Consider the following 10,442-nt stretch of genomic DNA (forward strand, 5'->3'; position numbering starts at 1 on the left):
ATGAAAGCCAATAGGATTCCTTTTGATTGCCACAGGATGAATGAAACAGAGTCAGAATCTCAGCCAAGCTGCAGGGAGCTATTCTTGGTTTTCCATCTGAAAAATGCTGTATTTTCTTCCTTAAAAGAGAACGATGGAAAGATAAACAAACTCTTCAGATTGCTGTGCTGTTTGCAGTACAACACCAGTCCCCACACTCCAGAAATTGGACAGCAGCCAGCGGTAAATTACACCTTGCATTAAATGACACAAAGGTGAGTGGAGGGGCTAAGCCAGAGCTGCAGAAGCAGGGAATTCAGAGTTCAGCATCCGTCCTGTTACACGTAGGCAGTATGCCATAACCCTGTGCTATGGAGAGAGCTCTTGCAATGTCTAGCACACTAAGACAGAAGACAGGATTTTAACCACAATCTTGAAGTTCCCCTTTTTGGTGGCACTGGAACTTTATGCAGCATTTGGCGGTTTAATTGTCCTTTGAGGTGTTTTGACACTTGAGAAAGGCAGAAGGGGAAGAGGACAGATGACACAAAAAGAATTAAGTGTCCAGCAACAGTGGATCTTCCAGATCAATTACAGACCCTTACAAATACAGGTTCCCAAGCTGATTGGCCAGATCCTTGGCCTTCAGAGGGGTTCAGGTGTCACCATCTCAATGGTAATTATAAAATGCCTTCCATAAGTCTGAGCCTCACTAGGGAGCTGTGATGGGCCAATGTCACTGACAGCTGGGGGTATGTCCCCTCTATGTGGATAGAGACGTATCCATGTGAGTCCCATTAACATTAATGGGAATCCCATAGCTAATCCCCACACCTGGCTGAAGACTCATTCTTCCCTCTTTTGCTTCCTGCCATCAGTAACAAGAGTGCAGGTAAATGCACAGCTAGGACTTCTCACCTTATTCTGTTTTATAATTGCCATTTAGCTGTAAGAAAAGGCAGCAATGCCACACAGTGCAGTCCTGGGAATGAGTGATACTTGAGTGTATGAAAGATTCATTATTCACTAAAGATCTGTAATAATCCCCTAGACATCAGCTGAATGACACGTATTTAACCATGCTCGAGCGCTGTTTGGGTTCCAGAACGGCTCACCCCTGTACACAGTGGAAGGACAGGCTGGGGTGTAATTTCCATCAGCTCACGTCTGCAAACACATTTTAAACATGATCAAGCAAAGGGCCCCATCGTATAACCCTCCTGCTGGGTTTGCATTTCATTCTTTCATGCAATCTCAGCTTTCCACCTGCCAGTCAAGCCAAGCATTCTACACATACAAGCACCCTACTTACTGGTCCATGCATTACTGATACAGGCTGCACCCCAAACCAAGGCACTACCCCTCTTGTATGCTCTTCCTAAGGGTCACTCGCACCACTAGCCAACGCCCTGTTACACAAGGAAACAAGTCTCCAACCCATGACTCCTCTTAGCAACATCTCCCAACATCACCTCTGGTTCCTACAGGCACTAAATTAGGGGGAAACCAAGCAGATAATGAGAAAGGAAAGTTAAAATAAATAGGGATTTAAGAAAATAACTCACTGAAAAAATAACACAAAGGAGAAAGTTATTCATTTCCTATCTGCATGTCCAAGCCATGAATGTATAGGACAGGGTCAGCAACCTTTCAGAAGTGGTGTGACAAGTCTTCATTTATTCACTCTAATTTAAGGTTTTGCGTGCCGGTACTACATGTTAACCGTTTTAGAAGGTCTCTCTCTCTAAGTCTATATTATATAACTAAACTATTGTTATATGTAAAGTAAACAAGGTTTTTAAAATGTTTAAGAAGCTTCATTTAAAATTAAATTAAAATGCAGATCTTATCAGTTTAGTGCAGTGGTTCTTAACCAGGGGTGCACGCACCCTCTGGGGGTGCGAGATGCCCTTTCTGGGGGTGCAAGACATGCAAGATTTTTTTAGAAGGTAAATCATCAAAAACACAAATTAAGCACAGGCACAAAAGTACAATTACTTTGTTTCATCAAACCTATGTATTTATTAACATTATACATTTTTTAACGATTACTGTAACATACAAAGTTTTTAAGTTTTAAAGTTTTTAAGCTAATTGTAGTGTAATTTTTGATAAGTGCGTTGGGCCCAGGCCAGGAGCAGAGCCCTGGGCTGGCTTCTGGTACCCCAAGCCGGCAGGAGGGCTGAGCAGGGCTGGAGGCCTGGACCCCGGCTGGAAGGGGGATGGGCGGCTGGAATCCAGACCAGCAATGAGGTGAGCGGGGCCGGTGGCTGGTATCCCAGGCTGGCTGCAGGCTGAGCGGAGCAGATGGCCGGGACCCCGGCTGGCAAGGGGCCAGCAGCCAGAACTCCAGACCGTCAGCGGGCTGAGCAGGGTCAGCGGACAGAACCCCAGACTGGCAGTGGGCTGAGCCGGGGTTCCTGGCTGCCGGCCCCGCTCAACCTGCTGCCGGCCTGGGGTTCCGTTCACCCAGGCATGCAGTGGGCTGAGCGGGGCCAGCAGCCGGGACCCCCAGCTTGCAGCAGCGTGCCAGTAAAAATCAGCTTGCATGCTGCAGGTTGCTGACCCCTGGTATAGGACAACCAAAAGTACAGAAACTAGTGGTCAAAGAGGGTGGATTCACAGAGGGCTGATTGGGGGACCTGTAGGAGTGGTACAGGATTCTTCATGGCATTTCCAGAGAAATCTGATGCTCTGCAAAGCCTGCAGAGTGAGTCCTGCTATACCTTGGCATTCTCCACCCTCCTTGGCCAGCGGCTGACTGGCCACAGAATACAGTCTAGCCTGGCACGTCTAAGTTCCTGGCTCCAATGCAGTAGGTTGGTTCAAAAGCTGTTATCAGACAACTAATCTGGGGTCTGCCAGGCAAGATTTCCCCATGATTTCAGAAGGCTGGAGGTGAAACCAAGAACAGCTTCAACAGAAGGCCAGAACTTTGGGAGTTATACTCTCTCTGCACACACACACCGGAAAGGGCCTTCCTTGGACTGAGTTAAAGATGGGACAAGTCGTTCAGGGAAGGCAGAGTGGGAGTGGGGGCAGGGCTGTTCCTCGTTAGGATTTGGGAGGCTGGCAGGAGAACACAACCAGTGGCAGCCCAGGTGAAAGATGCCAATTTTGTTCCTAATGTCCCTTTAGTGCTAAATTAACACTATGCCCCCACTGATTGCCTGGCTCACTGAAAGGGCCAGTTTCATGCTTATGGGAGAAACACACATTTTTGGGTCTCCTTGCTCTCTGTCAGGAAACCCCACTTATCACGCATTCATAACTTCACCTTTCCAAGGCGGGCAACTACGGACCAATTGGACTATGCACATCCTATTAAAAAGGGAGTCTCCCCATCCTCAGAAGGTTGCTATGAGGTTCTGAACCTCTCAGCAAAGCGAAGTGCTTGCAATTCTCCCTGCACAGCGCTGACAAACCCTTTCAAACTGCAGATGTTTGGAAGCTAGTGGGGCAGGGGTCTTCAGTGCTGTCCTCAGCTGATGTAGGAATGCGGCTCCTCTCACGCAGCCGACAGCACATGCGCGAACCGTGAGACATTTGGCTCTGTGAAAAATCACATCACTGGGAATCATTTTTCAGAAAGAAAAATCAAGGAAAATCAATAATGGCCTTTCCACCTTCTGTAGCAGCTATGTGAGAAGCGACACAAGAACCTGTTGTATCCTCCTAGCTCGGTAACAGACTCCAACATCCACCGGCCTGCTCTGGAAGCTGGATAGGACTTGGAAACCTGAACTGCGGCAGAGCAGGGGGAAGGAAAGAAGGTGCTTACTGAGCCATGCCTTTAGTTATATTTCTGTGGCACCCACAGGCCCCAAATGAGCGTGGCACCCCACGGTGCAAATGAGTAAAGCAAAGACGGGCACTGTCTGGAGAGCTCAAAGGTGAGAGCTATGGCAAGATGCCACCGGTGGTCAGACAGACAAACACAGGAGGGGCAGCTTCAAGGGAGCCACTCCAGATTTACACCAGTGGAGTAACAGAAGAATCTGGCCCCAAGACCCCAACAATAAACTTAAAAGCATTTTTGTTGCCAAACCTGAGAGCCAGGCCAGGTGCCTCTCGGCACATGGAGTAGCATCTCCATCACTCTCCTTTTCTCCTCATCGGTTCTGAGGACAGCCACTCCTGCACTGCTCCCCAAGACTGGCCAGACGGGTGAGCTGCTGCACCGATCAGGTGTAGGAAGTACTAAAAGCTTAGCGGTCACAGGAAGCCCGCGGGCAGTAGCTCTGCCAAGTTTGCCACCTTCAGCTGCTTCAAGCCAGAGATCCAGAATCCCCCGCTGAGCATCACTTCCCCTGACTGCACGGCCAGCAGGGCACTTTGGAGAGGGCAGCAGGAGAAATCCCAGAGCACGGGTCTGGCAATTTTTTGACTAGGGCAGCAAGACGAAGCCAGCCATCCGGACCAAAGTGGGTGAGAAGAGACAAGAACAAACAGATCTTCTCGTAAATGCTGCTTCCATTTCCAATACCCTTAAGTCAGAAAACCACCACCACTGGCACGGCGCCTTTAAAAAAAACAAAATGCTTTTGCTTTCTGGCTGCTCTCGTTATGGACACGTGACAGAGCTGGGTTACCTGGGCTATATTAGTATTGATTGGATGCAGCTGCTGTTTTTACAGATCTCATTAAATATTAAACATAAATGATGCCAATATTATCCTCTCTGAAAACACACCCTGAAGAGGCTAACGAACACAGCGACAGTTGTTAATTATTTAGGCAGTGCCATCACTGCCCCGGCGCTTTAACTCAAGAAGCGATGAAGAGAAACGACAGGCACAAAAGCTCTCCTCCAAATGAGAGTAATGTCCTTTGCAAAAATGCAACACCATGGAAGACCCGAGTTCAGGCCCCTGGACCTGAGGGCCAGCAGGGGCGGCTGCCAAGCCCTGAGGAAGGGAGAGAGTCCAATCATTTTAGGCTGAGCTCTGGCCGAAATTCATGTAACACTCATGGAAATCATCTTCAGATCTCCTGGGGGTCCTTGCAATGAGGTGCCTTTAGTGAGGTGAGGAAATGGGGCAGGATCCTCGAGGGTGTCACTGAATAGTAGGGAAATGCACTATTGCAGTTCATCAAAATGACCATCCAGTGTCCTGGGCTGGTGGCGTCGTCTTCTCGCCACATCAGGTCTGAAAGAGACGGTCAAGAAATACCTTCTCGTGACTTGGGCATTTCTACGGTAGCACCTTAGGACGCTTTGATTCTGCAGCCAGGAGTAATGAAACAGCTGAATGAGACTGCTCTCCTCTGTAAAGTGCTTTGAGATGTACTGATGAAAGGCTCTCGGTAAGAGCCGGGTATTATTGTTATAATAAAGCAGCTTATTCCCATCTTAATCTAAGCTGCAAACTGCCATATACACAAATGTGTTTCATGTGTGCCTAGAGAATAGAGAATAACCCCAAGGTTGTAACAGATTCCTCATGGTCATTTACTTTAAACTACTTCCAGTCCAGACAAAATAGCAGCTAAATAGTGCTGGGGTAGACGAATATTAAGTTAGATCTAACTAAATTCACTAGGTGCAACCTCTTCTTTTTTTTCTTTCTTTCAAATGCATCCGATGAAGTGAGCTGTAGCTCACGAAAGCTTATGCTCAAATAAATTTGTTAGTCTCTAAGGTGCCACAAGTCCTCCTTTTCTTTTTGTGAATACAGACTAACACGGCTGCTACTCTGAAACCTCTTCTTTCTGTGGTTCACATGGGTATGACTAAAGATACACAGTGTGTGGAAGCTGCCAAGAATACAAGCTTGCCTTTTGTTTGTTTGTTTTTGAAGGGGGAGACCCAGAAAAAGAGTAGAAAGAAATATTTTAAAATGACAGGCTTTTAAGAAACAAATGTTACTTATTTCAAACACAGAGGAGGAGAGGAGGCCTTCTTTCCTGCATGTGGCTGCTAACCAAAACTGCTGAAGCTCTGATGTATTTTAATGCAATGCCCATTGCAGCAGCATCAGGGCACCGGAACAATTCAAAGTCATCATAGCCTCTCAACCAGAGGCAACCAGTTCACATCACTACAGAGCCAAATCCTGCATCTCTGCAGTGTTCATGCTCCCTCTACGGGGAAAAAGATCTGAAGGTTTTCACCCACATGTCTGCTCTGAAATGTAATTAACAGATTGACTAAGCCAACACAAAGATGAATCCAAGTGATTTTAGAGTATAGATCATGAAGAGCTTTTACAAAGCCCATTTTCTCTTGCAACAGATTATGGTGTGCTCAGAAGGGTCCCTATTTTCAGCTCTAGACAGGGAAGGGAAACCCTATTCTCAACAGCACCATTGTAACCAGCACACGCAGGGAGCCTCATCTCATCCTCACCTGTCCACATGTGTGAGGTGTCACCTATGCTGCAAGAGGAATTCAATTTGCACACTAGATAAGTGGAGAGTCCTTGCTGGCTGAGGAGCACACTAGCTGTAGGAAAGTCTTGTCAGAACCAAAGCTTAGGCTGACATTCATTTTTCAAGCCGGGTGGTCTAAACTGCAATCTACACTGCAGAGGTGCTGTGGATACGCTGAGTACAGCAAGAATAGCTGCAGGCTTGTATCTGATTACTGAAGCGTTTAACGATTGAGATACACACAGGAGTTTATGGCAGGATGTTCCATTTGTGCACACATAGCACTAAGATTATCTGTGGCATCTATTCTTGTAATCTGTACCACCTGCCTCATGGGCTGTGTTTACTGGGGGCAGACTCTGTGTCTCTGGGGTCAGCGAAAAGGAATCCTGGAATCCTTGCTGAAGCCTGGACAATGCCGCTGGGCAAGGCCAACACCAGACGAGCATTGTGGAAGTTTTTGTGATTCTAACAGGCCAATTCCTGGAATCACAGGAGTTACAGATGGAAATGACCTATTAGATCTTCCAGTCCATCTCTGCAAATACAGGACTCTTCCCTATTGTACCTCTTCTAGTGTTTCCTCTAGTTTTAAGTTCACCAAGTGGCAGTACTTCTACCCCTTCCACTGCAAAGATATCGGCACCAGTAATGTTGCCCCCCCCAACCCTTTGCACAGTGCTTTGAGATCTACGAGGGGAAACAGAGTCATAGTCTAATCAAGGCCGGAAGGGACTAGAATCATCCAGTCTGATCTCCCGCATAACACAATTGGTTACCTGGTATCGAGCCCAATAACTGAACATGAGATATAAGTGCTATTTGTATGTTGTTCCGCAGACCAAGAGCTCACTGCTATTAATATTCATAAACACCCTCCTTCCTCACGCATCACACTAATAATTCCTACACCTCCTCGGCAGACTATCACACCTCGCTTGGATTTATCCAAGCTATACATCCTTAGCTTTATTTACTCTACATGCCTCAGCCAAGCCCCTTGCCTGAGTATCTATGACCTCCCACCAGTTTGCTAATATTTCCCAGAAACACAATGCCCAGAACTGACCTCTAGGCTAGATGTGATTGCACCAGAGCAGCACAGAGCAACCATTGGCTCCTTGCCTTGCTGTCTCTTCACATGCAGCCCCAAAGTAACCTGGCCTGCTTGGCAGCCACACCATACCACAAACTCCTGTCTCACTTGTTGCCTTCCATCGCCCCAAGGGTTTGCTCAGCATTTCTGCTTTCCAGCACAAATGTTCAAATTACTCCCCACTGCATTCCTCTCTCCTCCCCATGTTTAGCTCACTTCATTGGATATGGTTTTAATCTTTCCATGCCCCATTTTTTATTTCTCTGTCCTCAAGGATGTTCTCAGATGCTCCCAATTAATATCATTGGTACATTTCATTAAGCTGCTGTTCACTCTCTTCTAGATCATTCATGAAAATGTTAAACAAGAACACACCTAGCACTGATTTCTATAGCACCCGATAGCTCCCCCCAATTCAATACATGGCCAGTTAGCATTGCTCTTGCTTGGTGGCCTTTTTCACTCCACTGGAATGTGTTTTGTGATGAACAGAGCAATAGCTGCATTATAAAACAAACAGAACCACATTTAAATGCCTAATTTGTTTCCCCTCCCCCCACTTCCCAAATAATAAACCTTTACATTTTACAGTTATTAAGGGAAATCTGAGTTGCTGTTATTTAGCTCCAATGTGTTAAGTCCTTGAGGGAGGAATAATGAGAGGAAATCAGGAATGGGAAGTTTTAAGACAAAAATGAGATTTTTTTGGCTGTAGAAGAATCACCCATGGAAATGACAGAAACCCCATTACCTGAATCCTTAATGCTAGATCAGACAAATAACTAGACTCTGTAAAAGAGGGAACTACAGTGCAATGGGAGGACAGTCTAAAAAGGCCTTTTTAGCATCTAACTTCTCCAATTCCAAACCATGTCTCTGTGGTTATGAATAATTCAACTCTGCCTTCCCAGGGGTTCAAGATGCAATAATTTGGGTGTGAAAATCAAGTGCTGGTTGATGTGCTGCAGAAATTAGGGACCTGCAGAAATTAGAGCCTCTGCTTGTTCTGTATAAGAAATCTTGCTAATATTGCCAAATACCATGCTGTTTGGTTGTGAATACAGAGGACTTCACGTAAGACATTTCAGACCAGCTAATTTAGTTTGAACAGGAGGAGAAGTCGGAGCTGGATGGGAAGTGTCCTTTTTTCATTTTGATGGCTGTTGGTATTTCTAACGCTTGCTGTTCTCACAGACATGTCTGGAGTATTAGGCTATTTTGCAGCCTTAGCTGAAAATGAGTCATTTTTTTGGTAATGGGACTATAGGAGCAGAGAAGAGAGAGATGGAAAAGACCTATTAGAGCATCCACTCCAGCCCCCTGCAATTGCAGGACAGGATCCCTCATCAAAAGCTGTACACCACTGACAGTGTCACAGATGCCACCGACCTGCCATTCTCGTTGACAGGTGCCCTGCCTGTGCATGCAGAACCTCCGCCCACTTGGTCACTTTGTTCCTGCCAGCAAACAAAGGCTGGGAACTCACACGAATCCTGGTCTCCCCTCGGAGGCAGATACGGTCCCTGCCGCAGGGGACGAAGCCAGGGCCCCTCACCTGCCCAACTGCAGCAGGGACAGAGAAGTACGGACCGTTTCCAAACATTTTAAAAAAACCCTCTCTCTCAAAAGTAGCTAAAACCCCCTTTAGGAAGCGAAATCCAGCCGGCTACTGCCCCGAGGGATTTTCTACCGCCAGGTGATCGAGCACCTGCACGCAGGGATCCAGCAAGCCCTGCCAGCCCCCGATTTACCGAGCTGCAGCTACAGCTGGGCGGCCGTAGTGGGAAGGGAACCCATCAGCCAAAGCCCAGACGAATCCCGGGGACCCTGGCCAGCGAAGGCAGGCCGGGGCAGGGCTCGGCTTCCAGGCCGGGGGGGTCCCAGGCGGCAGTCGGGCTGGCACACACCAGGCAGCCCCGGGGTCGATGGGGGGAGGGCAGAGGGTCCCGGCGAGGGGAAGTCTCCGGAGTAGCCCTGGGGGCCCCCCCGGGCGAGGCGGGCGCCCCCAGCACCGGGGAGAGGGGTGCACACCCATGCTGCAGGGGGCTCGGTGGGGCGCAGCCCCCCGGCGGGCTCCCCACCGCTCCGGCTCTTACCTGGCGGGGCCGGAGCAGCCCGCAGCCCGCTGTCCCGGCGGCCGGGCTCCGGCTCGGGGCGGGCAGGGCAGGGCAGGGCGCGGCGCATGCTTAGCCGCGCTCCCCGGCTCCGAGCCCCCTCCCGCGCCGGGGCGGGGCGGGGCGGGATTCCCCGGCCGGGGCCCTGCGGGCGGAGCGTGTCCCGCGCCGGGCGCTGCGGACGGCGGGGAGCTCAGCGGCCGCCGGGAGGAGCCGGGGGCGCCCGGCTGGGACCACAGGGGGGCTGGGAGCCGTGGACCGAACTGTAACCCCGGGGTGATGGGACCAGCCAGGGGCTGCGCAGCCCCCCAGCGCCCCTCGTCCGAGCCCCTGGGTGCGTCCGGGGGGCGCAGCATCCCAGTCCCAGCCCCTGGGTGTGTCTGGCGGGGGGTTACTGGGGGGCGCAGCACCCCTAGTCCCAGCCCCTGGGTGTGTCCGGCAGGGGGGTTGCTGGGGGGGCAGCATCCCAGTCCCAGCCCCTGTGTGTGTCCGGCGGGGGGGTTGCTGGGGGGGCAGCATCCCAGTCCCAGCCCCTGGGTGTGTCTGGCGGGGGGTTACTGGGGGGCAGCACCCCTAGTCCCAGCCCCTGTGTGTGTCTGGCGGGGAGTTACTGGGGGGGCAGCACCCCTAGTCCCAGCCCCTGTGTGTGTCTGGCGGGGGGGTTACTGGGGGGGGCAGCACCCTTAGTCCCAGCCCCTGTGTCTGGCGGGGGGGTTACTGGGGGGGCAGCACCCCTAGTCCCAGCCCCTGTGTGTGTCTGGCGGGGGGGTTACTGGGGGGGGCAGCACCCTTAGTCCCAGCCCCTGTGTGTGTCTGGCGGAGGGGTTGCTGGGGGGGGCAGCACCCCTAGTCCCAGCCCCTGTGTGTGTCCGGCGGGGGGG

The 10,442-nt window shown here is 50.3% G+C and overlaps 1 protein-coding gene across 2 annotated transcripts in view; it reads right to left on the reverse strand.

Moving 5' to 3' along the window:
• GPR153 (G protein-coupled receptor 153) overlaps window positions 1-9,616 on the reverse strand; it is a 47,347-nt gene extending 37,731 nt beyond the window's left edge. For both annotated transcript variants that reach the window (XR_006276346.1, XM_043499977.1), the window contains exon 1: window positions 9,544-9,616. The gene's annotated coding sequence lies outside the window, so the exon portion shown is untranslated. The remainder of the gene's footprint in view (window positions 1-9,543) is intronic.
• Window positions 9,617-10,442: the final 826 nt, after the last annotated feature.

This window comes from Dermochelys coriacea, chromosome 18 (genome assembly GCF_009764565.3).
Source record: "Dermochelys coriacea isolate rDerCor1 chromosome 18, rDerCor1.pri.v4, whole genome shotgun sequence".
In the NCBI taxonomy this organism is placed as follows: Eukaryota; Metazoa; Chordata; order Testudines; family Dermochelyidae; genus Dermochelys; species Dermochelys coriacea.